The sequence below is a fragment of the Dromiciops gliroides genome, chromosome 1 (assembly GCF_019393635.1).
Source record: "Dromiciops gliroides isolate mDroGli1 chromosome 1, mDroGli1.pri, whole genome shotgun sequence".
NCBI lineage: Eukaryota > Metazoa > Chordata > Mammalia > Microbiotheria > Microbiotheriidae > Dromiciops > Dromiciops gliroides.
Window position 1 is genome coordinate 291097712 of NC_057861.1, and position 26898 is coordinate 291124609.

Genomic DNA, 26898 nt, shown 5'->3' on the forward strand with positions numbered 1-26898 from the left:
TTATATGTCTAGCACTTGCTTTAGAACCATCATTCTCAATCCTACTTTCACTGATGAATCACTCATTGGTGATGGATCCACAGACTTTGATTCTTTGGTTAGTTTTGTTCTCATATTGATAGATACTTTTGTTAAAGTGGATCTTCTTTTACCACTAATTTTGGAATCTTCTTTGAATTTAGTACTGAAAGTTGAAACAGGTTTGGTTTCAGAAATATGAATGGTTACAGCACTAGAAGTCATATTTTTGATACTGCTTCATTTTATTTTATACCAGAAATCAGGTTTGTCTTGACATTTGATAGAACTGACTTGGATCGTAATAATCTCTTTTTATGAGGCTCTCTTAGGTTAGTAACAATTACAGAGGTTCTACTAGTGACTTCTTTCTCCTTGCTCTGGATAGAGTTAACCTTGTTTTTACTGGAAGGTTGAAAGGCTATTTTGTTCTTAGAAGAAATAGTACCATCAAATTTAGTGAAAACAGTAACAGATGTAGTTCTACCATAGATATATTGGTGCCACTTAAAGACTGAGGATTTGTTTTAAGAACAGTAGTTGAAGTCTTTTTACTTGTAATAGAGCTTTCATCTTTAACTGCTGATGGTTTTTGAAATGAGTTAGCTTTTTAGATTATACAACTCTACCAACATAAGAACCAGGGACAGGTTTCTTTGGCAAGGTAGCATCAAGTTTCAACTTCTCTGCAAATAGCTGTTTCTCCCTACTATTTCTTTTTAAACGTTTGACCATGGGAGACACAGTAAATTTTAGGGTCATGTTCATTTAGTGACACTTGTATAGTTTGATCACAAATCTCAGCATAACATGTATCAATCTATTGTTGAATTTTTCAATACATTGGTAAGTTTTTAAAAGAATGCCATTTGTTTCTATTGTTGGGATATTTTTCCTCTATATGGACCAATTAACATTTTCTTGATCATTCAATCTGGTATTGATAAGCTTCAGAGCTTAACTTCTGGATTGGGTCTCTAGATACTTTTCTATTAAAGTTACTTTTACTGGTTATCTGCTTTTCCTATATATCTATCTATATCCATATCTATATCTATATCTATCTATCTATCTATCTATCTATCTATCTATCTATCTATCTATCTATCTATCTATCTATCTATCTATATTGGTGAGGCAATTAGGGTTGGGTAACATGCCTAGCTAGTAAGTGTTATGTGTCTGAGGTCAGATTTGAACTCAGGTCATCCTGACTCCAGGGCCGGTGCTCTATCCACTGCGCCACCTACCTGCCCTTTCCTATAATTTTAAGTCAGAAAATTCTTTTATTTTTGAAAGAAATTCCTCAAGTTTTCACTTTGTTTGTTCATCTAAAGATCCAGGCAAAAGCCTGTGGCCCAGAAATGAAGAGAGGGAAAGGTGACACCATCCCACCTCCACTCCCAATGACCCACCTGAGGCTGCAGCTTTTGCTCCAGCAAGCCTACAGACTCCTGCAACCCAGCCTTCCACATCTGTTTCCCCACTTCCTTTTAAAAAAAGTAATTTTTCTTTAAAACTTTGAGTTCCAAATTTTATCTCTGCCTCCTCCCCCTCCTCCCTCCTCAAGGTGATAAACACTCATATGTCGGTTATAAATGTGCAATTATGTATAAGATTACCATATTAGTAATTTTGTATAAGAAAACTTAAATAAAAGAAAAAAAATATCATGCTTCAGTCTGTATTCAATCAATATCAGTTGTTTGTTTGGAGGTGGATATATGTTTCATTATTAGTCCTTTGGGATTGTCTTGGATCATTGTAGTGCTTAGAATAGTTGAATCATTCACAGTTCTTCATCAAAAAATATTGCTGTCATTGTGCACTATGTTATCCTGGTTTTGCTCACTTCGCTATTCACCAGTTCATACAAGTCTTTCCAGGCCTTTCTGAAATCATCCAGTTTGTCATTTCTTATAGCACGATAACATTCCATCACCATCATATACCACAGATTATTTAGACATTCTCCAAATGATGAGTGTTCCTTTGATTTCCAATTCTTAGCCACTACAAAAAGAGATGCTATAAATATTTTTTTACTAATAGGTAGTTTTCTCTTTTTGGGGGGATGTCTTTAGATATAAACCTAGGACTGGTATTGCTGGATCAAAGGTTATGTGCAGTTCTATAGACCTTTGGGCATAGTGTAAAATTGTTCTTCACAATGGTTGAATCAGTTTACAATTCCACCAACAGTGGAATGGGATCCCAGTTTCCCCATATCCCTTCCAACAGTCAATATTTACCTTTATTTTAAAAATTTGCCACTCTGATAGGTGTTGTGATACCACAGAGTTGTTTTAATTTGCATTTCTCTGATAAATATTAATCTAAAGAATTGTTTTTTCATATGGCTATAGAGAGCTTTGATTTCTTTATTTGAAAACTGCATGTTCATATCCTTTGACCATTTATCAATTAGGGAATGACTTGTATTTTTATAATTTTGACTAAATTTTTTATATAGTTGAGAAATGAGGCCTTAATCAGAGATATTTATTTCAAAAATTCCCAGTTTTTGGCTTCCATTATAATCTTGGTTACATTAGTTTTGTTTGGGCAAAAACCTTTTTAATTTTATGTAATCAAAAATATCTATTTTACATTTTGTATTTCTCTATATATCTTCTTTGGTCCTAAAGTCTTCCTCTGTCCATAAATCTGACAGATAAACTATTTCATTCTCTCTTAATTTGATTATGGTATCACTCTTTATGTGTAAATAAGCAAAAATTTTTTACCTTATTTTATTATACAGTGTGAATTTTGTTCTATACCTAGTTTCTGCCATAGTGTTTTCCAATTTCCCCAACATTTTTTGTAAAATGATGATTTTCTGTTCCAAAAACTTGGATCTTTGGGTTGATCATATACTAGATTAATATAATCATTTATCAGGGTGTGTAATTTGTACCTGTTCTATTCCACTGATCCACCTCTCTATGTCTCAGCCAGTACCAGATTATTTTGATAATTACCCATTTATAATGCAGTTTGAAATCTGATACTGCTATACCACCATCTTTCCTATTGTTCTAATTGATTCCTTTGATATCTTTGAGTTTTTGTTTCTCCAGAAGAATTTGTTATTCTTTTTTCTATATCTATAACATATTTTTGATAATTTTCTTGGTATAACACTGAATAGATAAATTAACTTAGGTAGGATTGTCATTTGTATTATATTGGCTTGGTCCACTCATGAGCAATTAATATTTTCACAGTTGTTTAGATATGACTTTATTTTTGTGAAGAGTTTTTTTTTACTTCTGGTCATATAGTTTTAGAGTTTGTCTTGGCAAGTAGCTTAGAAGTCTTTTATAGTGTGTGAGATTATTTTAAATGGAATTTATCTTTTTTTCTGTTGTTGCTTGACTTTGTTGGTAATATAGAGAAATGCTGAAGATTTATGTGAGTTTATTGTGTATCCTGCAACTTTGCTAAAGTTGTTAATATTTTCAAGTAGTTTTTCCTTGATTTCTTAGGATTGTCTCAGTATAAAATCATATCACCAAAGAGTGATAGTTTTGGTACCCCATTACCTATTTTAATTCCTTTAATGTATTTTTCTTCTCATTACTATAGCTAACATTGCCAGTACAATATTAAATAATAGAGGAGATAATGGACATCTTTGCTTCACACATGATTCTACAGGGAAAGCTTCTAGCTTATTCCCTTTAGAAATAATGCTCCCTGATGGGTTTAGATACATATTACTTATCATTTTAATGTAAGCTCCATTTATTCCTATGCTATCTAATGTTTTTAATAGGGATGGATGCTGTATTTTGTCAAACACTTTTTGCGCATCTATTGAGATAATCACATGATTTCTGTTGGTTTTGTTGTGGATATGCTCAATTATGCTGATAGTTTTACTAATATTAAATCAGTCCTGCATTCCTGGTATAAATCATAGGTTGGTGTATGTTCTTTAATTACGTTGCTATAATTTTTTGATAGTATTTTATTTAAAAATTTTACATCAATAATCACTAGGGAAATTGGTCTATAATTTTCTTTCTCTCTTTTGGCTTTTCCTGGTTTGGGTATCAGCACCACATTTCTCTCATAAAAGTAAATTGGTAGGACTCCCTCTTCCCTTATTTTCCCAAATAATTTACATAGTATTGGGATTAATTGTTTTTTAAATGTTAAGTACAATTCGCTTTTGAATCTATCAGGATTGGTGGATTTTTTCTTAATTAGTTCATTGATGGCTTGTTTAATTTCTCTGTCTAAAATTGGGTTTATTTAAGTGTTTCATTTCTTCTTCTGTTAATCTGGGTAATTAATATTTTGTGGATATTAATTAATTTCATTTAGATTGTCAAATTTATTCACATGTAATTGGGCAATATGGTTCCTAACAATTTTCTTAATTTCTTCTTCATTGTTAGTGAGTTTACCCCTTTCATCTCTTATACTAGTAATTTGATTGTCTTCTTTCCTTTTTTTGATTAAATTAACGATTAGTTAATTATTTTTTAATAAAACCAACTTCTATTTTTATTTATTAATTCAATGGTCTTCTTACTTTCAATTTTATTAATTTCTCCTGTGATTTTCAGGATTTCCAATTTGGTATTAATTGGGCATTTTTCCTTTGTTCATTTTCTAGTTTGTTTGTTATTTTGTTTGTTTTAAGTTTAATGCCCAATTAATTCATCTCCTTTTTCTCTATTTTATATATGTTAGCAGTTAGGTATTTAAATTTTCTCCTAACTACCACTTTGGCTACATCCCATCAATTTTGACATATTATCTCATCATTGCCATTTTTAAAACTCTAATCTTTGGTTGTTTCCATGATTTTTTCTTTGACCCACTTGTTTTTTAGGATGAGATTATTTACTATCAATGAATTTTTAATTTCTCTTTCAGTTGTTCATTACTGAATGCAATTTTTATTACATAATTATTTGAAAAGGATGTTTATTATTACTGCTTTTCTGCATTTGAATGTGAGGTTTTTATGCCCTATTACATAATCAGTTTTTGTGTAGGTACCATGTACTGATGAGAAGGCATATTCCTTTCTCTTCCCATTTGATTATCAATGATTTCTATTTTTCCCAGAATTTTCTTTCTTTCTTTCTTTCTTTCTTTCTTTCTTTCTTTCTTTCTTTCTTTCTTTCTTTCTTTCTTTCTTTCTTTCTTTCTTTCTTTCCTTAACTTCTTTCTTGTTTCTTATTTGGTTAGATTTATCCAATTCTGAGAGTGGAAGCTTAAAGACCCCCACTAGAATAGTTTTATTGTCTCATTCCTCCTGTAACACATTCAACATCTCCTTTAAAAATTTAGATGGTGTACCATTTGGTACATATAGATAGATAGATACAGATACAGATACAGATACAGATACAGATACAGATACAGATACAGATACAGATACAGATACAGATACAGATACAGATATAGATATAGATATAGATATAGATATAGATATAGATATAGATATAGATATAGATATAGATATAGATATAGATATAGATATAGATATAGATATAGATATATAGCTATGACTTCATTGTTGATGGTACCTTTCAACAAGATATAGATTCCTTCTTTATCTCTTTTAATTAGATTTATTTTTTATTTTGCTTTATCTGAAATCATGATTGCTTCCCTTGCATTCTTTGCTTCAGCTGAAGCATCATAGATTCTGTTCCAACCCCTTAGAATTTCTCTGTGTGTATCTCTATGCTTCAAATGTGTTTCTTGTGAACATCATATTATAAGATTTTATTTTTTAATCCATTCTGCTATAAATTTCTGTTTAATGGGTGAGATCATCCCATTGAATTTTCTTTGAGGGGCAATGAGGGTTAAATGACTTGCCCAGTGTCATATAGCTAGTAAGTGTCAAGTGTCTGAGGGCAGATTCAAACTCAGGTCCTCCTGAATCCAGGGCCTAGGAGGCCCTGAGCCCAAATTCTGCCTCAGCCATAAGGTTGATGAATGCATCAACCCCAAGAGCCTCCCATCTTCCCCCTCCCCCAGAAAAAAGAGAAACAAAAAAGTAAATGCTTTACAGGTATCATGCCTTCATAATCAATTCCAACCTGCACCCTCTATCTAAATCTATTCCTATTATTTGCCCTAATACTCAGAAAGCTCATAGGATTTAGACATATCTTCCCATGTAGGAATGTAAACCGTTTAACCTTTTAATATCTCTTATGATTTCTTTTTCTTGTTTACCTTTTTATGCTTTTCTAGGATCTTGCATTTGAAAGTCAAATTTTCTATTCAGTTCAGTTCTTTTCATCACAAATACATGAAAGTCCTCTTTTTCATTGAAGTCCCATTATTTCCCCTGAAATATTATATTCAGTTTTGCTGGGTAGGTGATTTTTAGTTGTAAACCCAATTCCTTTGCCCTCCAGAATATATTTCATGCCCTCATATCCTGTAACATAGAAGCTACCAGATCTTGTGCTATCTTTATCATGGCTCCACAGTATATGAATTGCTTCTTTCTGGATGCTTGAAATATTTTCTCCTATTTTATTTTTTTACATTTAAAATTTATTTATTATATCTTGATGCCTCATAGAGTCATTAATTTTCATTTGTTCAATTTTAATTTTTTCAAGAATTATGCTTTGCTGGAAAGGCTTATCAGAAGGAGGAGAACACAGTATATTGTATCAACTGCTTAGCAATATAATGATCCAAGATAATTCTGAAGGACCTATGATCAAAAAATAATTATCCATTTTCCAAGAAAAAACTGATGGAGCCTGAATGCAGACTGAAACATATTTTTCTTTACTTTCTTTACTTTTCTTGTGTGTGTTTTTTGGTGTTTTCCCCCTACAATAAAACTAACCTGGAAACTTTTTGCATGACTACAAATTTATAACCTATATAAAATTGCTTATTACTCAATGGGAGGGGGAAAGAATGGAGTATGGAACAGAATTTGGAACTAAAAATTTTTGTATGTAATTGGGGGGAAATAAAATATTAAATCATCTTAAGTTCAAATGAAAATGAGGGAGTTTGAGTTAACTATAAGGTCTTTTGAGCTATTTATAATACCCTGAAAACAGACCTGTTCGAGGCCCACAGATAAATGAGAGAAGAATAGAAAATTAGTGCAGGAGTGGAAAATAAAATGTGAAAATAAATAAGCTCACAATTGTCTTATATGAGCAAATAACAGCACCAGGGAAATCTGTCCACAAAAAAATGAAAATCTAGAGAGAAAATTTGGAAAAGAGTAAGGTTTGGAATGGTATAAGATGAGGTATTAGGGGCCTAGCTAGGAGTTCAGAAATAAAACATTTGCTTCCAGGAGATCTTTGGAGAGAAAAGGAAATATCCTGGTCCTGAAGGCCATAAACCAATGCAAAAAATTACTCACAGGAACATCTAGGGCATCCCACCTACCACATTCAGGAGCAACTTCAAGTTTAGAGAAGAAGGAATGAAAATAGGCAACAGGTATTAATATCCACTCTGTAAAAATATGTAGGTTTAAAAGTATGGACTGATGGACCCTTCCAAATCATCTAAGAAAAATGGGAAACTTCACAAGGACAACAAGGGCTCATTTCCTCAATTTTGGCTACAAGTTGAGGGCTTAGTCACAAATTAGTTATATAATATCCCAGGAATTGGGAAAGAGATACAAAGGTAAAAACTTACTTAAAGTTCATTTTATACTTGATCTGAGCAATGGGTGAAGAGATTCTCATCACCCCTTTCCTAAGATGCTGTTTTATCCTAGAGTGCGATGCAGATGAGTTTTTTTTTTTTTAAAAAGGACTTTATCAAGGGCAGCAAAGTGGCACAGTAGATAAAGCATGGACTCTGCTTTCAGGAGGACCTGAGTTTGAATCTGGCCTCAGACACTTGACATTACTAGTTGTGTGACCCTGGGCAAGTCACTGAGCCCTCATTGCCCCACAAAACAAAACAACCAAAAGCAACCAAAAAAAACAACCAAAAAAAAAGGACTTTACCCTGTAGCTCCTTATTATTGAAAAGGCCCCAGATCTATGGATTGGAGGCATAATAAGACTAAAAGACAAGCAGAACATTGTTCAATTGTTGGAACTGATTAAATTTCACTAAAGAGCTTTCTGTATTTTCTGATGTTTCCTTAAAATCTGATGTTTTAAGTAAAGTCCATGCACCAGAAATGACACTGATATAAACTACCTATTTAACTGCAAGAATCTATTACTTTTATAATCATAAAAGTATTTTGTTACTTTCTAGTTACATGAAGAGATAGTTTAAAATATTTGTTTTTCTAAAATTTCTAGTTCCAAATATTTCTCCTTCCTTCCCCTCACACCCCCTCCCTAAGAAAGCAAGCAATCTGAAATAGGTTATATATGTACAAGCACATTAAACATATTTCTGCATTACTCATCCTGTAAAAGAAGAATCAGAACAAAAAAAGAAAAACCTCAAAAAAGAAAAACAAATAAGTAGAGATAGTATGGTTCAATCTGTATCCAGATTCCACAGTACATTTTTTCTGGATGTGAAGAGAATTTTCCATCATGAGTCCTTTGGAACTATCCTGGACCATTGTAATGCTGAGAAGAATCAAGTCTATCACAGTTGATCAACACACAATATTCTTGATACTGTGTACAATGTTCTGGTTCTACTCATCTCATTCAGTGTCAGGTCATGTAAATCCTTCCCAGTTTCTCTGAAATAAGCCTGCTCGTCATTTCTTACTGCACAATGTTAAGGGCTAAAATTCTAGCTAGTCTGTCTAAAATATCTAATGAGTGGTCGCCAATAAATTATAAGCTTTAGCAAGAGTTAGACTTTTAAGCATTTATTAAGGAGAATAAGAATTTGGTAAAGAGAGAGAAAGGCCTAGATTCCTATCTATTAAAGGGAGAGCACATTTCTAGCTCTGCTCTCCACCAGAGTCCAAAGGAAAGAGAGAGCGAGACTGAGCGCCAGTCTCTTCCTTCCTCCTCCCACTAGCCCGCGTCACTTCCTGACTCCTGGTCTTGCCCTCAAAGACCTTCGCTTCATGGGCAGAACTCTTCTACAGTAAGTATCCAGCAGGTGGCGTTATTCCAATCATTACAACAATAGCATTCCATTACAATCATATACCACAACTTGTTCAGCCATTGCCCGATTGATGGGTATCCCCTCAATTTCCAATAGCTTGTCACTTCAAAAAGAGCAGTTATAAATATTTTTGTATGTGTGAATCCCTTTTCCCTTTTATGGTCTCTTTGGGATTAAGACATAATAATGGTATTACTGGGTCAAAGGGATATATATATATATATATATATATATATATATATATATATATAATTCCAAATTGTTGTACAAAAAGTTTGGATAAGTTCACAGCTCCAGCAACAATGCCTTGTGTTCCAATTTTTCCACAGCCTCTCCAAAATTTATTGTTTTCCTTTTTTGTCATATTAACCAATCTGATAGGTATGAGGTGGTACCTAAGAGTTGTTTTAATTTGCATTTTTTAATCAATAGTGATTTAGATCATTTTTTCAAATGGTAATAGATAGATTTGATTTCTTCATCTGAAAAATTCCTGTCCATATCCTTTGACCATTTCTCAACTGGAGAACTACTTGCATTCTTATAAATTTTAATTTAATTCGCTATATATTTAGAAATGAGGCCTTTATCAGAAGTACTGGCTATAAAAATTGTTTCCCAGTTTTCTGTCTCCCTTCTAATTTTGGATGCATTGCTTCTGTTTGTACAAAAAGTTTTTCATTTAATATAATCAAAATCATCCATTTTGTATTTCATAATATTCTCTATCTCTTGTTTGGTCAAAAACTATTCAGCTTTCCATGAATCTGAGAGGTAAAGTATTCTTTCCTCTCCTAATTTACCTATGGTATCACATTTTATGTCTAAATCATGCACCTATTTTGACCTTATTTTACTATAAGGTGTAAGATGTTGGTCTATGCCTAGTTTCTGCTCTACTGTCTTTCAGTTTTCCCAGCAGTTTTTGTCAAATACTGAGTTCCTATACCAGAAGCTGGAGTCTTTGGATTTATCAAACAGTACATTGCTATAGTCATTTACTACAGTGTCTCCTCTGCCTAACCTATTCCATTGATCCTCCACTCTATTTCTTATCCAGTACCAAATAGTAAAGCTTCAGATTTGGTATAGCTAGCTCATCATCCTGTACATTTTTTTATTAGTTCCCTTGATATTCTTGACCTTTTGCTTTTCCAGATGAATTTTGTCATTATTTTTTTCTAGCTCAAAAAATATTTTTTGGGTAGACTGATTGGTATGGCACTGAACAAGTAAAGTAATTTAGGTAGACTTGTCATTTTTATATATTAGCTCACCCTATCCATGAAAAATTGACATTTTACCAATTATTTAGATCTTATTTGAATTGTGTGAAAAGTATTTTGTAATTGTGTTCATAGAGTTCCTGGGTTTGTCTTGGCAGGTAGACTCCCAAGAATTTTCTATTGTCTACCATTACTTTAGAAGGAATTCCTCTTTCTCTTGATGCTGAGCTTTGTTGTTCATGTATAGAAATACTGATGATTTGCATGTATTTATTTTATATTCTGCAACTTTCCTAAAGATGTTAATTGTTTCAAGTACTACTTTTGTTTCCTCCTTGACTCTTCTAATTCCTTTAATTCCTTTTTCTTCTCTTATTGCTAAACTTAACATTTGTCATACAATATTAAATAATAGAGGTGATAATGGGCATCCCTGTTTCACTCCTGATCTTATTGGGAATGCTTCGAATTTATCTCCATTACATATTATGTTTGCTGATGGTTTTAGGTAGATATTAGTTATTATTTTAAGGAAAGCTCGACCTATTCCTATGCCCTCTAGTGTTTTTTACCAGGAATGAGTGCTGTATTTTGTCAAAAGCTTTCTCGTCATCTATTAAGATAATCATATGTTTTTGGTTGGTTTTATTATTGATGTGGTTGATTATGTTGAAGGTTTTCTTAATGTTGAAACACCCTTGCATTCCTAGTATAAATCCCACCTGGTCATAGTGTATTATATTGGTGATCTATTGCTGTAATCTCCTTTCTCTTATATATTCTTAAGATTTTTGCAACAATATTCATTGGGAAATTGGTCTATCATTTTCTTTCTCTGGTTTGGCTCTGCCTGCTTTTGGTATCAACAACATATTTGTGTCATAAAAGGAATTTGGTAGAATTCCTTCTTCACCTATTTTTCCAAATCATTTGTATAAGATTGGAATGAATTGTTCTTTAAAAGTTTGGTAGAATTCACTTATAAACCCATCTGGCCCTGGAGATTTTTTTCTTAGGGAGTTCATTTATGGTTTGTTGAATTTATTTTTCTAAAATTAGATTATTTAAGGATATTATTTCCTTTTCTGTTAACCCAGGATGTTTCTATTTTTGCAAATATTCATCCATTTTATTTAGATTGTCATATTTATTGGCATACAGTTGAATAAAATAGTTCCAAATTATTGCATTAATTTCCACTTCATTGGTGGTGAAGTCACTGCTTTGTTTTTTGATACTGGTAATTTGCTTTTCTTCTTTCTTTTGTTAATAAAATTAAACAAAGTTTACCTATTTTATTGTTTTTTTTTCATAAAAACAGCTCTTAGTTTTATTGATTACTTCTATAGTTTTCTTACTTGCAATTTTATTAATCTCTCCTTTGATATTCAGGTTTTCTAATTTAGTATTTAATTGGGGATTTTTAATTTGTTCTTATTCTAACTTTTTTAGTTGCATGTCCAATTCATTGATCTCCTCTTTCTCTATTTTATTCATATAAGCATTTAAAGATGTACAATTTACCCTAAGAACTGCTTTGGCTATATCCCATAGATTTTGGTATGTTGTCTCATTATTGTCATTCTCTTGCATGAACTTATTTTTCTATGATTTGTTGTTTGACCCACTCATTTTTTAGGATGAGATTATTTAGTTTCCAAATAATTTTTGGTCTGTCTTTCCATGGCTCTTTATTGAATGTAATTCTTATTGCATCATGATCTGAGAAGGATGCATTTATTATTTCTGTGTTTCTACATTTGACTTGAGGTATTTGTGCCCTAATTCATGGTCAAGTTTTGTGAATGTGCCATGTACCATTGGCAAAAAGTTATATTTCTTTCTATCACCATTCAATTTTCTCCAGATGTCTGTCATATTTTACTTTTCTAAAATTCTCTTCACCTCTTTAACTTCTTTCTTATTTATTTTGTGATTAGATTTATCTAGTTCTGAGAAGGAAAGGTACAGATTCCCCACTAGTATACTTTTGCTGTCTATTTCCTCTTGTAACTCATTTAACTTCTCCTCTAAGAATTTGGAGGCTTAACCACTTGTTGCATATATGTTTAGTATTGATATTACTTCATTTTCTATGGTACCTTTTAGCAAGATGTAGTTTACTTCCTCATCTCTTTTAATTAGATCTATTTTTGCTTTTGCTTTTTCTGAGATAAGGATTGATACCCCTCTAGACTGAAGTTTTTCTTTTTCCACACTTTCCCATTTAAAGTCCTCCACAATCAGAAACTCAACTACCATTCCAGTGTTATCTTACTGCCTTTCTGAGGTAAAATGGCCTGTTAGCTGGCCCTATGAACAATCTATTCTAATATAATCAGTTTAGAAGTAAGCTTAGTGCATATTGTGTGACTATCCTGTTTGTTGGAATAGTTCCAGACAAAATTCAGGACATGGAGTTGGAGAAATAGAAAGACTATCTTTTACACAGGGAAGGGAAGCCAGCTTTTCAACTTATCCTGATTTTAATTTTGCCTCCTTAGACACTTTGGGGAATTTCCCCTTGAATGACACTGGACTTTCCCCTCTGTTGAGCAGAGACATCTTATTCCAGAGGGATTGTTTAATCAGGCTATTTTTTTTCAAGTATAATTAAACTTTTAACACTTCACTTCTATTTGTCTTTTCCAGTCTGTGTCTCTGTCTGTTTCCATCTTTCTCTCAGTCTCTGTGTCTCTGTCTCTGTTACTGTCTCTCTGTCTCTGTCTGTCACTCTGTTTCTCTGTCTCTGTCTCTCTGTCTCTCTTTCTGTCTCTCTCCCTCTCTCCTCCTTTCTCCTTTTATCTTTCAACTACCATGTATTACTTTTTATATCCTTGGTGTATGCTCCTTGAGGACAAGGGCTTTTGTCTTTTGTCTTTGTATGCCTAGAATCTATCATTTGGGGCTCTGGTTATTTGAGTGTGACCCTGGGTTACCAACTATGTCCAGGGTGGGGGATGGAGAGAATTGAGTAGATAACCTATCAAAGCATTAGCTGACTAATATTGTTGCACAGACTTGCCCATAGCCCCCTCCTTTGGAAAAAAAATAAGAAGAATTATTTATAGAAAAAAGATAACAATTGGGGGGCCTAAAGAAGCTGGGACAAATGAATGAGACTTGGGGGAGTAAAGTCTTTGATCATGGTAGACAGAGAAAAATCACTGAAATTTGAGATAAACAATCGCATCCCAACATGAGTCTGCACTGATCTCTGTCACTGTGGACAGAGGTAAGCATTAGCATGCATCACACCTCCACCAGACCATGGAATTCATAGGGATCAAGGACCATAATTCTAGAGCTAGCTAACAATCATCCAGGATGGAAGAACAGAGGTATAGGTGCACCTCTCTTAGAGAATTCCAACTGCCTGCCCCAGTTCTTTCTTCAGGGCCTGAGGGTCATTTCTTTTTTTTTTTCCATCTTGAATATTAGTTTGTCTAGCACAATGATTAGGTACTGATATACTCAGACTGTAGACAGAGGGTCTGCTCATCTTTGCAAGTAAAAGGTACCCACAGTACAACAATGAGTAAGGGATAAAAGGCAATTATATTACTACACTCAAAAAAGGAATTGTGAAGCAAGAAAGACTCACAGAATTGTCACAATCAGTTGATAGGCTAGTATTCAAACATCTCATTGGGACATTTACCACTTCTGATCATTATTTATTTTAGATTAGACTTTAATTGAGTATAACTGATCAAAAGCCAAGTGGACTGCCTTTTGTTTCCAAGTTTTTCTCTCTGTGGACTATTCTAGGACAATCTGTTGCTGTTTCGGATACTGCATTTGCATAGATTCCATTGCTCAGGTGCCCAGAAAGACAAAGTTGAGCTGCTTTTGAAATGACACAAGGCCCCACACCAAAGGACAGAGGATTTAAATAGAAACAGGCCATATTTCATACATAGGTTTGCCTTGAGGCTCATGCATTCACAATGCTGGGTTTGGGTATGTGCAGGACATAATCCAATTTACCTTCAGAAACTCAGATACTCATCCTTATACATCAAGGACAATAGGAAGGTGAGTCTATGGTATGGAGATTACCCCTTGAGTATATACATTGAGTTTTGGTTCAGCTGTCACTTAAGAATATTTATATGCAACAAGAAGCAGTAAGAGCATATCAGTACCTGCTCTGAAGGTAACAGGGAAAACCTGCCTAATCTGGTATCACATCTTTTTTTATTATACCATATATTTTATTTAATTATTTTCCAGTTACATTTAGAGATAGTTCTCAACATTTGTTTTTATAAAATTTCTAGTTTCAAATTTGTTCTTCCTTCCTCCCTCATACCCACTCCCTAAGACAGTAAGCAATCTGAAATAGGTTATATATGTACAATCACATTAAACATATTTCTGCATTAGTCATGCTATGAGAGAAGAATCAGAGTAAAAAGGAAAAACCTCAAAAAAGGAAAACAACAACAAATACAATATAAATAGTATGGTTTGATCTGCATCCAGATTCAACAGTTGTTTTTTTTTTTTCTGGATTTTGGAGAGCATTTTCTATAATAAGTCCTTTGGAACTATCTTGTACTGTTATATTGCTAATAAGAATCAAGTCTATCAAAGTTGATCAACATACAATGTTGTTGATACTGTGTACAATGTTCTCCTGGTTCTGCTCATCTCACTCATCATCAGTTCATGCAAGTCCTTCCAGGTTTCTATGAAATCTGCTTTCTCATAGTTTCTTACAGCACAATAGTATTCCATTAAATTCATATAACACAACTTGTTCAGCCATTCCCCAATTGAAAGGCAACCCCTCAATTTACAATTCCTTGTGACCACATAAAGAACAGCTATAAATATTTTTGTATATATGGCTCTTTCCCTTTTCTATGATCTCTTTAGTCAAAAGCCCTAATAGTAGTATTGCTGGGTCATAGTGTATACAAAGCTTTGTATACCTTTCAGCATAGTTACAAACAGCTATCCAGAAGAATGGTTGGATCAGTTCACAGCTCCACACCAACAATGCATTAGTATTTCAATTTTTCAACAGCTTCTTCAGCATTTATTATTTTCTTTTTTTTGTCATATTAGCCAATCTGAGAGGTGTCAGGTGGTACCTCACAGTTGTTTTAATTTGCATCTCTCTAACCAGTAGTGATTTAGAAAAAATTAAAAAAATAGGGCGCAGCTAGGTTGCACAGTGGATAAAGCATCAGCTCTGGATTGAGGAAAAACTGAGTCCAAATCTGATCTTGGACACTTGACACTTACTAGCTGTGTGATTCTGGGGAAGTCCCTTAACCCTCATTGACTTGGAGAAACTAAAAAAATGAAAATAAAATTTTAAGTATATTTTTTAAAGTGATCTAGAGCATTTTATTCATATGGCAATAGATACCTTTGATTTCTTCATCAGAAAACTGCCTGTTCATATACTTGGACCATTTGTCAATTGGGGAATAATGTGGATTCTTATAAATTTGATTTAGTTCTCCATGTATTTTAGAAATAAGGCCTTTATCAGAAGTACTGGCTATAAAAACTGTTTCCCAGTTTTCTGTCTCCGTTCTAATTTTGGATGCATTGCTTCTGTTTGTACAAAAACTTTTTCATTTAACATAATCAAAATCATCCATTTTGTATTTCATAATATTCTCTATCTCTTGTTTGGTCAAAAACTGTTCACCTTTCCATGAATCTGAGAGGTAAAGTATTCTTTCCTCTCCTAATTTACCTATGGTATCACATTTTATGTCTAAATCATGGACCTATTTTGACCTTATTTTACTATAAGGTGTAAGATGTTGGTCTATGCCCAGTTTCTGCTCTACTGTCTTCCAGTTTTCCCAGCAGTTTTTGTCAAATACTGAATTCCTATCCCAGAACCTGGAATCTTTGGGTTTATCAAACTGTATATTACTAAAATCATTTAATACTGTGTGTCCTGTGCCTAACCTATTCCATTGATCTTCCATTTTATTTTATATCCAGTACCAGAGAGATTTAATGACTGCTGCTTTATAGTAAAGCTTCAGATTTGGTACAGCTATCCCAGCTTCCTGTGCATTTTTTCATTATTTCCCTTGAAATGCTTGACCTTTTGTTTTTCCAGATGAATTTTGTTATTATTTTTCTAGCTCTATAAAATAATTTTTAGGTAGTCTGATTGGTATGGTACTGAATAAGTAAAGTAATTTAGGTAGAATTGTTATTTTTATTATATTAGCTCAACGTATCCATGAGCAATTGATATTTTTCCAATTATTTCGATCTTATTTAATTTGTGTGAAAGTGTTTTGTAATTATGTTCATAGAGTTTCTGGGTTTGTCTTGGCAAGTAGACTCCCAAGCATTTTATATTGTCTACTGTTACTTTAAATGGAATTTCTCATTCTATCTGTTGCTGCTGGATTTTGTTGGTTATGTATAGAAATGCTGATGATTTACATGGATTTATTTTACATCCTGCTACTTTGCTAAAGTTGTTGATTGTTTCAAGTAATTTTTAGTTGATTCTTTAGTATTCTCTAAGTACATCATCATATCATCTGCAAAGATTCATAGTTTTGTTTCCTTCTTGCCTATTCTAATTCCTTTAATTCCTTTTTGCTTTTCTAATTGCTAAAGCTAACATGTCTAGTAGAATATTAAATAAAAGAGATAATAATGGACATCCTTGTTTCCTCCCTGATCTTATTGGGAATGCCTCTAACTTATATCCATTTCATATAATGCTTGCTGATGGTTTTAGGGAGATACTTTTTATTATTTTAAGGAAAGCTCCTCCTGTTCCTAAGTTCTCTAGTGTTTTTATTAGGAATGGGTGTTGTATTTTGTCAAATGCTTTCTCTGCATCTATTAAAATGATCATATGACTTTTGTTAGTATTCTTAATGATCTGGTTGATTACGTTAATAGTTTTCTTAATGTTGAACCAGTCCTGCATTCCTGATATAGATCTCACTTGGTCATAGTATATTATCCTGGTGATCACTTGCTGTAATCTCCTGGCTAATATCTTATTTATGATTTTTGTATCAATATTCATTAGGGAAATTGGTATATAATTTTCTTTCTCTGATTTGGCTCTGCCTGGTTTTGGTATAAAACCTTATTTGTGTCATAAAAGGAATTCAGTAGAACTCTTTCTTCACCTATTTTTCCAAATAATTTGAACAATATTGGATTCAATTGTTCTATAAAAGTTTGGTAGAAATCACTTGTAAACACATCTGGCCTGGAGAGTTTTTTTTAGGGAGTTCATTTATGGCTTGTTCAACTTTTTTTCTGATATGGGCTTATTTAAGTATTTTATCTCCTCTTCAGTTAACCTGGACAGTTTGTATTTTTGTAAATATTTATACATTTCATTTAGATTGTCAAATTTATTGGCATATGTTTGGGCAAAATAGTTCCTAATTATTGCTTTAATTTCCACTTCATTTGTGGTGAAATCAACTCTTTCATTTTTGATACTGACAATGTGGTTTTCTTCTTTCTTTCTTCTTTAAATCAAATTAATCAATGGTTTATCTATTTTATTGGTTTTTCATAAAACCAGCTCTTAGTTTTATTAATTAATTCTATGGTTTTCTTACTTCCAACTTTATTAATTTCTCCTATAATTTTCAGGGTTTCTAATTTAGTGTTTAATTGGGGATTTTTAATTAGTTCTTTTTCTAGCCTTTTAAGTTGCATGCCCAATTCATTAATCTCCTTTCTCCTTTTTTTTTTTTTTTTGATATAAGCAGTTAGAGATATAACATTTCCCCTAAGCACTGCTTTATCTGAATCCCATAAATTTTGGTATGTTGTCTCATTATTGTCATTCCCTTGGATGAAGTTATTGATTGCTTCTATGATTTTTTGTTTGACACACTCATTCTTTAGAATGAAATTATTTTGTTTCCAATTAATTTTCAGTCTATGTTTCCATGGCTCTTTCTTAGATGTAATTTTTATTGCATTATGATCTGAGAAGGATGCCTTTACTATTTCTGCCTTTCTACATTTGACCATGAGGTTTTTGTGCCCTAATACATAGTCAATTTTTGAATATGTGCCATGTACTGCTGAGAAAAAGGTCTATATTTCTTATCCTCATTCAGTTCTCTCCAGACATCTATCACATATAACTTTTCTACCATTCTATTCACATCTTTTTTGTCTGGGGCAATGGGGGTTAAGTGACTTGCCCAGGGTCACACAGCTAGTAAGTGTCAAGTGTTTGAGGCCAGATTTGAACTCAGGTACTCCTGAATCCAGGGCCATTGCTTTATCCCCTGTGCCACCTAGCTACCCCCTCTATTCACATCTTTAATTTCTTTCTTATTTATTTTGTGGCTATATTTATCTAATTCTGAGAGGGGAAGGTTCAGATCCCCCACTAGTATAGTTTTGCTGTCTATTTCCTCTTGTAACTCATTCAAATTCTCCTCTAAGTATTTGGAATATAACACTTGGTGCATACATATTTAGTATTGATATTACATCATTATCTATAGTACCTTTTAGCAAGATGTAGTTTCCTTCCTTATGTCTTTAAATTCGACCTATTTTTCTCTTTGCTTTGTCTGAGATAAGGATTGCTACCCCTGCTTTTATGACTTCAGCTGAAGCATAATTGATTCTGCTGCAACCATTTACCTTTACTCTGTGTGTATCTCTCTGCTTCGAATGTGTTTCTTGTAAACAGCATATTGCATAATTCTGTTTTTTAATCCACTCTGCTATTCACTTTTGTTTTATGGCAGAGTTCATCCCATACACATTCACAGTGATGATTACTAGATGTCTATTTCCCTCCATTCTATTTACCCCCTTTGTATTTTTGCCCTTCTTTCACCCTATTCCTCCTCACCAACACATTGCTTCTTACCCCTGCCTCCCCCAATCTCCCCTCCCTTTTATCAGCCCCCCTCCCTTTGCTTTACCCTTTTCTCCCCAGCTTCTGCCCTCCCTTGTATCAGTCTTCCCTTTTCCCCTTTCCCTTTTAGTTCCCTAAGAATATGCTAAGTTTCTTTATCCAAATGAATGTTTATGTTATTCCCTCTTTGAATCAAATCGAGTAAGACTAAGGTTAAAACATTGTTCACCCCTCCCTTATTTCCCTCTATTGTAATAGGTTTTTTGCAACTTCTCATATGATGTAATTCACCCCATTCCACCTTCCTTTTCCTTTTCTTCCCATAAACTGCTTTTAACACACCTTAATTTCCTTTATATCATAACATCAAAGACAAATTATATTTATAGACTCTCTTCATAATCCTTCTGTCTGCACAAATATATATATATGTACAGTTCTCAAGAGTTATATGTATTATTTTCCCATGTAGGAATGTAAACAGTTTAACTTTATTGAATAACTATTTTCCCCCCTGTTTACCTTTTTAAACTTCTCTTTAGTATTGTATGTTAAGATTGAATTTTCTCTTCAGTTCTGGTCTTTTCATCAGGAAACCTTGAAAGTCCCCTATTTCATTGAATGTCCATCTTTTCCTCTGAAAGAGAATGATCAGTTTTGTTGGGTAATAGATTTTTGCCTACAATCCAAGCTCCTTTGCTTTCTGGAATATCATATTCCAAGCCTTCCAATGCTTTAACATTGAAGCTTCCAGGTCCTGAGCAATCCTGACTGTGGCTCCATGATATTTAAATTGCTTCTTTCTGGATGCTTGGAGGATTTTCTCCTTCACCTGTTAATTCTGGAGTTTGCCTACAATATTCCTTGAAGTGTTCCTTTTGAGGTCACTTTCAGGAGGTGATTGGTGGATTCTTTCAATGATGATTTTATCCTCTGAGTCTATATTAGGGCAGTTCTCCTTGATAATTTCCTGGAATATGGTGTCTAGACTCTTTTTCTGACCATGGCTTTCAGGCAGTCCAATGATTTTCTAATTGTCTCTTCTGGATCTGTTTTCCAGGTCAGTTGTCTTTCCAATGAGGTATTTCACATTTTCTTCTATTTTTTTCATTCTTTTGATTCTGTTTGACTGATACCTGGTGTCTCATGGAGTCATTAGCTTTCAACTGTCCAATTCAAATTTCTGGGGCATTGTTTTTTTCAGTCAGATTATGTACCTCCTTTTTCATTTGGCTAAATGAATTTTTAAGGAATTGTTTTCTTCAGTCAATCTTTGTGCTTCCTTTTCCCAAGTGCTGTTTCCTTTTTCAAATTTTCTTGTGTTGCTCATTTCTCTCCCTATTTTCTTCAACCTCTCTCGATTGATTTTTAAAATCCTTTTTGAGCTCTTCCAAGAAGGCTTTTTGGTCTTGAGACCAATTCATCTTCCCTCTTGAGGCTTCACATGTAGGCAATTTGAGAGTATTCTCCTCATCTGTGTTTGTGTTTGGCTTTTCCCAGACAACATAGAGCTCTTAATGGTAAGAGATCTTTTTTGTTTCTTCCTCAAAGTGCGGTTTATTTATTTTTTTTTAAGTTTTGGTCCACTCCTTGGGCACCAGGGTCACTGTTTAAAACTTTTAGTGCTTGAAGATAGGAGCTGTGTATCTGACTTTCTACTCTAAGGCCTCTATGGCTTGTGGATTTCTCACCAACCTGGGCTTGCTCCCTGTGCTTGCTTCAGGGTCATGCAGGGATTGCCAGGCCTGATCATGCCTGTCTTGTGGGTAGCCCTCTAGCTGGCAGCGTGCCTTCTCAGGTGGTGCTGTTGGATCTCACCACAAGCCTGCTGGGCCACCATCCAGCTGAGCCAGGATGAAGGTGCTTTAGTTGCTATGCTGTGGCCTATCACTTCTGCTGACTTGTCCTGACCCCCTCTATGCTACACTACACTGAGGTTTGCTGAGCTACCCCCATGACCAAGTGAGACCAATCTTTCCTGAAGTCTTTTAAATTATCTCATGTTGGAAGATTGTTTCTCTGTCTTTTCATAGGTTCTTTTGAGGGAAGCAAAGGAGAGCTCAAGCAGTTTGCTGACTTCTCTCTGCCATCTTGGTTCCACCCCACCCAGGTATTACATTTACTCTACTTGTTCCATGAAGAGAAAGATACCTGATGTTAGTGGAGAAGACAGATAACCTCCTCCTGCCTCCTCACCACCCTATGGCTGTTTCAAATTGTGGTCACTTGTTTAAACTATTTTAAAATACCATTTTAATATAATTTCTCACTATCTGTTAGAGCAAATTATAATCTGAAGGGTTATTTGCATCTTTGTCAGCTTTGATTACTTGAATATTATTGATGAGATTGGGCATAGAAGGAAGAAACATAAATATACATATTCAATATGTTGAAATTTTATGAATCTAATTTGGATTATTTTTCAGTGTATGACAGTACATTAGAGGGAGAAAGAGAATAATAGTTGAGGGCTGATACTTATGGAGATATGCACCAGGAAGCAAGGATTCCAGGCTACAAAGGGGAAAGTTACTGAACATGTTTCCTCACTGGGTTTACCATGTTGGATGATTGGGTTTGAAAAGAAAAACATGATTATGAGGAAGGAGGAAACTAAAGGAAGGCCATATCTTCAGAAAAGAAGGGGGAAAGGAGTCCCCCTCCTCAGCCCATTGATATCTCAGTCTTTTTTTCCTTTCAAGTACCAACAACTGCTGACATTCGCAATAGCTTTATACCCTAGAGCCTATTTCTTGAACCTTTAGAGATACAGATATCTACATATATAGATATATCCAAAAATGTTCTCTCTGGGGCAGCTAGGTGGTGCAGTGGATAGAACACCAGCCCTGGATTCAGGAGGACCCAAGTTCAAATCCAGCCTCAGACACTTGACACTTACTAGCTATGTGACCCAGGGCAAGTCACTTAATCCCAATTGCCTCACAAAAAAACAAAACAAAACAAAACAAAACAACAGTGTTCTCTCTGTATACACACACACACATACACACACACACACATATATATATATATATACATATATATGTATGCATATGTGTGTATACTTTTCTAAGGATGTTTCACAGATTACAACCAATGAGTCATACTCACTTGTCTTCCTTGACAATAGCACTGCCTATTCATTAAGCATACAGAATTAAGCTACACATTGATCACATTGGGGAAATTTTAGCTCAAAGACAATTATGCAAATCACTGTTCAGTAAAATAGGAAATTAGCACACTCAGATAACTGCTTTATGTGGGAAGCTGTTTTAATAAATTCCACCTCTAATCCATTCTCCAGAGAGAAAAGGAAGTACTCTGACCAAACTTGCCTCTAAACCCTTTCTAGGGAGAAAGTGAGTCCTCTAAACCAATCTGCTTTCCCATGGCAGGAATGTGTAAGATGTATTTTTTTTGGATGGACCACAAGGTATTATTTATGTGTACTAGTTGGTCTTATAAAATAATACGGCCTAGAGAAAATACATTTTGAGGCCCCCTCTATCCAGTTTTTGATTCTCTGATTATGGGTAGAGTTTTATCCAAGAAATATTATTGACTAAGTTACTTTTATATCATATTTTATATTATTTTTCTCATTATTAATGGGGGGGAGGGAACTGGCCTCAAAAGAGGAAAATGGTGAGATGCTAGTGATACTTTTTGAGAAGATTCTTCTCTAATCCATTTCACTCTTTTTAACTACTTACCTGGTTCCATGACAATATCAAGATATACTCCTTAGGACCATTATTATGACTCCAATATGAATTATATGAGTCTCAACAGTAGCTCATATTCATACCATACATTACAATTTACAAAATATGTACCTCCAAACCTTGTAGAATTGTGTGGTAGATAGTACATTATTCTCTTCTTGTTATAAATTAAGGAAGTTAAAACAGAGAATTAAGCAAATAAATCCAATTTAGAAATGTAACCCAGGCATTTTAGCTCCCAGTTCATGATATCACTTATAAACAACAAACTCAAAATGTATCTCTATCCAAAAGGACAGCAAATTAATTTATGAAAATTATATCAAATTTTAAATAAACTAAGAAAATTTATTATTTAAATGAACTCTGTATTTTTTCCTATAATGAATTGAATAATTCTGTTTAAAAGATCAATTTTTGTTTGTCAAAATCATATATACATGCATTGATTTTTAAAAATGTAAACTGCATTTTAGAATTAGAAGGAACACAGGGCAGCTAGGTGGCTCAGTGGAGAGAGCACTGGCCCTGGATTCAGGAGGACCTGAGTTCAAATCCAGCATCAGACACTTAACACTTACTAGCTGTGTGACCCTAGGCAAGTCACTTAACCACAATTGCCCTACAAAAAAAATAGAAAGAACATCCAAAACAATTTAATCAAGCCACTTTATTTTACAGAAAAGGAAACAGAGATTCAGAGTGGTTAAATGAATTGAACAACTTTACTTTAATTCAATTTAACAATCACTTATGAAGTGCTTACTATGTGCCAAGCACTGATTGTGTTTAGTGCTGAGGAATAAAGAAAGGGGAAAAAAATCTCTGGCCTGAAGGAGCTTAAATTCTAGTGTGTCATACTACAATAGTGGTGATTGATATGTTTGGAATTAGATGTTAGTTTTCTTGTCTCTTGCCTGCTTCTGGTCAAGTGTCTGTGTGTGTGTTTTCTATTACATCATGATTTGTAATGCCATGAAAGATCCTCTCCACTCTTTTTTTTAATGATTGAATATTCTCCTTCACTCTTTAGTGAGCAAAGTTGAACTTGAAAAGGTCTTTAAAAATGAATATGATATAAATTATTAAAGTGCAAATGCTAGATAGAGAGGTCATATGGTATTTGCTAACATTTTAAAATGCATACATACTCTCATGTTCTGTTGTCAAGGAAATGGTTATAGCTGAATTTTATACAAGACTAAAAAACAATGTATGTTTTAATATGAATAAATGTTTTTAAGTGCTTAACTAATCTATTATCAATGAAAAAATGAAAACCCAAAGACACACTCATATGTGTATATATATGCACATATACCTTGTGTGTGTTTATACACTCACAAATATGAATCCATACTTTGATTGTTGTTGTTTGTCCTTTATGCTCAAAGAGGACCATGACATCAGGGTAATGTCATGACTTGCTATGAATTGCATTTAACTAAGGGAAGGCTGTGAAAGGTCACCAACCTTACTGTCTCCTCCAGGGCCATCTGGGTCCAGTGCTAAGGTATATATCAGAATGACAGGAGATGGCCTTGGAAGTTTAAGACAACTGGGTGTTAAGGCAATTATGTGCCCAGGGCCACACAGTTAGTAAGTGTCTGAGATGAGATTTGAACTCAGTTCCTCTTGACCCCAGAGCCAGTGCTCTATCTACTGTTTCACCTAGCTGCCACATGTGTTTTGATAATGCTGTAAGGTGCAGTGGCTAATCTGCATAGAATAACACATGGAAATCAGTAGTTATTTTTAAATGGCATGAACTCAAATGTATATAATAGGTAGCTGATTTTTTAATGTAGATTTTATGTCATAGAAGTCAAATAATATATATTTTTAAAGGAATCCCTTTCTAAATATACATACACTGATTGAATTAGCAGATATATCATTACTATTTAGTTGCTCTAATTTGTTTCAGAGTGAGAGGGAAGAAAAAAGGAGAAGAAATTAAAACTTTTAATTCAACTCTAACAAAAGAAATCAATATAAATAGCCAGTTCAATAGGAAATACATTTCAAAGCTACAGAATGAACCCCAAATACTATTCATAGTCCAAAGTGAGCATATTTCTAATTAGGTAGAGATTGAAGGAAATAAATGCAGAGAAGAAAAGTTAGATGAAGGAACAGAAGAGAAAGATAAATATGTCATGGATGATATTTGTCATCACTTTACAGGTGTTGTTATGGTTCAGCCTTAAAGAGACCAGTTATTCCTCCAGTTGTTATGCCTGCAAGTGCATTATTTGCCATCAGGGGGACAGTTGCTTACTAATTATGGTGGGCAATTCTTCGGTAAATTACTAAGAGAAATAAAAATTACAAAAACCCTTTAACTTTTTTCATTTTTCTATTAAAATGGAACTTACAAAACTGGCTGAATCCATTATTCACTGTCTTTTCCCTACTTTTGCTCCAAACACTTTAAGTAAATATAAAGTTTAAAGATATATAACCAAATAGGTTGACACTAAATACTTTCTCCCATTAAATTTCAACTGTTATTGATATATGCTCAATCTAAATTTGATTTTACTCTCTGGGATTATTTAGAATGTGCCTTTATTCCCTTCAGGAAGCTAGTTTGGTTTCTGTCTCTGTTACTTGTTTCTATGACCTTTGATAAGTCATCTTGCATCTTTCAGCTTCAGTGTGACTGTGTAATACTACCTAGAACAGACTGTCACAACTAGGATGGACTTTAGAGATCATCTAATTATTTTTACAGATGAGAAAACTGAGCCTGGCAATGGGGAAAAATTATGAAGATTACATAGAAAGTCATTGCTTCACTGAATATAGAACTCAACTTTTCTGACTTCTAATATGAGTCATTTCTTTCCCCCATCTTTTTACATGCTCATTCTAATAAAGTGTCCTGCCATAATTTTATCATCCCCCTTCTGTCTATCTCTGTTCCTACTGGTTCATCCAAAAAGCTCCTCAATATGATTCCCCTCCTATTGGGATATCTGGCTTCTTTTCTTAATAATTTGAATAGGTAATAGAGGTAAGCTACTTGCTTTTTTAAAAAATTATTTATTTTTTCTAAGCAATAATGGTTTTTTTGTTTTGTTTTGTTGTTGTTGTTTTTGTTGTTGTTTTGCGGGGAAAAGGGGGTTAAGTGACTTGCCCAGGATCACACAGCTAGTGTCAAGTGTCTGAGGCTGGATTTGAACTCAGGTACTCCTGAATCCAGGGCCAGTGCTTTATCCACTATCCTACCTAGCTGCCCCAATAATGTTTTAATTATAAAAGTAAACTATTATTTTCCAGTTACATGTCAAGATAGTTTTCAACATTTGTTTTTATAAGATTTCTAGTTTCAAATTTTTCTCCTTCTCTTCCCTCCTTCCCCCTCCCCCCAAGACAGCAAGTAATCTGATATATGTGATATATGTACAATAACATTAAACATATTTCTGCATTAGTAATGTTATAAGGAAAGAATGAGAACAGAAAGGAAAAACCTCAAAAAAGAAAAACAACAGCACCAAGAACAAAAGAAATAGTATGATTCAATCTGCATCCATATTCCACAGTTCTTTTTTTTCTGGACTTGGAGAGTCTTTTCCATCATGAGTCCTTTGGAACTATCTTATACCATTGTATTGGTGAGAAGAATCGCATCTATCACAGTTGATCAACACATAATGTTCTGCTTCTGCTCATCTCACTCATCATCAGTTCATGCAAGTCCTTCCAGGTTTCTCTGAACTCTTCCTGCTTATGAACTTCAAAGGTGAATGTTGGTAGTAAAGAAAGAACTTAGAACTAGCAATAACTAGGAGCAAGGACTATTTCAACTGACATTTCTTTGTCATTGTGCTGAGGCTGTCACTGAAGGTATAGTCAGGGATAAAGTGGATAGACTGACAGATACAGACAGACATAAATATATAGATGTAGATGATATAAAGATAGTTCTTTATCTCTACCCATATATCTCTATGAATGTGTTTGTATATACATATTTCCTTATTAAACTTTTTTG

At 33.8% G+C, this 26898-nt stretch overlaps 1 pseudogene; it reads right to left on the reverse strand.

Moving 5' to 3' along the window:
- On the reverse strand, positions 1-22893 carry LOC122748552 (annotated as a pseudogene).
- Between the last annotated feature and the right edge of the window lie 4005 nt (positions 22894-26898).